The following is a 2,259-nucleotide window of genomic DNA, read 5'->3' as shown; positions in this document are numbered from 1 at the left end:
CAGCTGAAAATATTTTTGTTTCTGGTCAAGCTGTAACTGTAGAACCTCTGTTGTTCACAAGTAGGAATCACAAAACACATCGATCTGGTTACGTGGCGGAGCACACGACGATATATATATATATACTGTATATCATGAAGTCACATACAACATTAGACATACAACATATCATGTCTTCTCTCATCAGCCTCCGTTAATGTGAAACTCTCGAGGAGTGTTGAGTTTGCCTCGAGCTGAAAACAACACAATCACCGATCATTAAAGTGGCTTCAGTGCGAGGCCGGGCTGTCGCCGCTCGGTGACGGATGGTCTGAGGTTGCGCTTGTGCTCAGCATCTGTCTCCCAGCAGAAAACCGCGTGTGTCACTGTATGAATATCAATATCGAGAAGCTGAAAAAGGAGCGTGCACGCTCAGCAACTTTCAAACGAAAAAGGCAAAGCTCTGCGTGACATGGACGAAAACACACCATCAATATGAAAACAAAGAGAGCTCGACCAATCTGAACCGTCGGTCTGCCTCGGCTCGCTCGTTTCATCTGCAGTGCGTTCAGAAAGTCTTCAGACCCCTTCACTCACAGTCTCACGTCCTCTTGGATACGATGCCACGAGCTTTCCACACCTGGGTTTGGGTTTTTTCTTCAGATGCTCTCAGGCTCAGTCGGGTTGGGGGTGGGGTTGGATGGTCGCCACAGGTGTGTGATGTACGTCAGCGGCCTGGAACAGTGTTTTTGCAGTTTTTATATAGAGCACATGTCAGTAAGAGACTGTCCTCCCGTAAACAACGAGCCCACAGGTCGTCTGTGCAGCAGGTTATTGTGACCCGTAGTTACGTTTTGTTGCTAGGCGACACCTAGTGGTCGTAGTAACTATGACAGGAGCGAAGGGGAAAGAGTCGGTGAGAGACAGAGTCCACGTCAGGAGGAGGAGGAGGTGGAGGGATGAATGTGACACAGGAGAGCGGTGAGTTCGATTCCCATGTGAAAGTAGCGGTTTATATCCATTCGACAAAGTTAACCACGTTGTTGTTGTTGTTGTAACCATGACAACAAAGATAGTCTAATGTTAAGGGAGTACTTATTTTAACCTAAGTCAAGATCTTTTCCTAAACCCTAACCAAGCCATGACCACTATTATAGTAACCATGAGTGCGTCGCTCTTGGTACAGTCCGTGTGTTTATTATTGTAACCACGACAACCAAGCGCCGGTACGCCTGCTGCCGTGGGGGCGCTGTATCAGCAGACGCTCCTATGGGTCGAAGCTCAGGGTTGGATGCGGTTGTTCAGGTTGGAGGAGCGTTGATGACAGAATAAAACAAATGTTGAGATTCTGTTGTTTCTGTTTCTGTCCAACTGGAGTTTAAATGAAGTTTTAGCCAAATTTGCAGAAAATTAGAAAAAGAAAATGCACATGAAAGTGTTTTTCCATCCTCCAGATGGAAGAGATGGAAACCTGCAGACTGCAGCTGAATATCACTAGTTGTAGAGGAAGTTAAAGTCCAGCGTGAAGCTCCTTTATTCTCCGTCTTCGGTTCCCTGCTTCTTGCCAGTGGCAAAAGAGATTATCCTCCGTTCTGCTCCGACACAATGTTTATTTTCTGTGATGGTTTGACCTTCGCTGCTCGCAGCCGGGGAGTTTTCCCTTCTGATAAACCGGCCAGTCGGTCAGTTCGGTGCGTACAAACCACCGTTTCACAGCGAAACGTCACCATCATGAAAATGTCACCAAACTGCGGCGTGTAGTGGGAGCTTCCTGTCGGGCGCCGTGGCCTCGGTCCGGCTCCGTTATTGCACAAACAAAATGTTTTCCCCCCCTGGGCGAGGCTTGGCATTTTGGTGGGAAGCTGTGTTGGCTGGCTGTCTCTTACTGTTGAGAGGATTAACGCATGGGCCATTTTTCCCTGTGGTGGCTGCTGTAAAGGGGCGGGGGGGGGGGGGGGGGGGGGCAGCGCAGCAGGGGGTAGTCAGAGTTGTCAGCGCTCTTGTGGGTTTTTTTTGTTGTTGTTTCTGTGTCCAGTTGACTTTATTCTCTGTTTTCAGTGAGTGGGATCGTGTTGTAACAGAACCGCAGGAAACAGGCTGCACTTCTGTCTGAACAGGGTTTCACTAATGAAGCTGCTCAAGCCTTTTTCACTGATGTGTTTACAACAATATCAACGTGTAGAAGGAGGAAGCTGAAAGTGAGCGACCCTAAACAAAGGAGAGGCGGCATCACTAATGAATGAATGAATGAATGAATGAATGAATGTAACACGAGTCTGG

Source organism: Seriola dumerili, unplaced genomic scaffold, assembly GCF_002260705.1.
Source record: "Seriola dumerili isolate Sdu_G_001 unplaced genomic scaffold, Sdu_1.0 BDQW01002074.1, whole genome shotgun sequence".
NCBI lineage: Eukaryota > Metazoa > Chordata > Actinopteri > Carangiformes > Carangidae > Seriola > Seriola dumerili.
The sequence above is the reverse complement of the archived record's forward strand: the minus strand, read 5'-3'. Positions refer to the sequence as shown.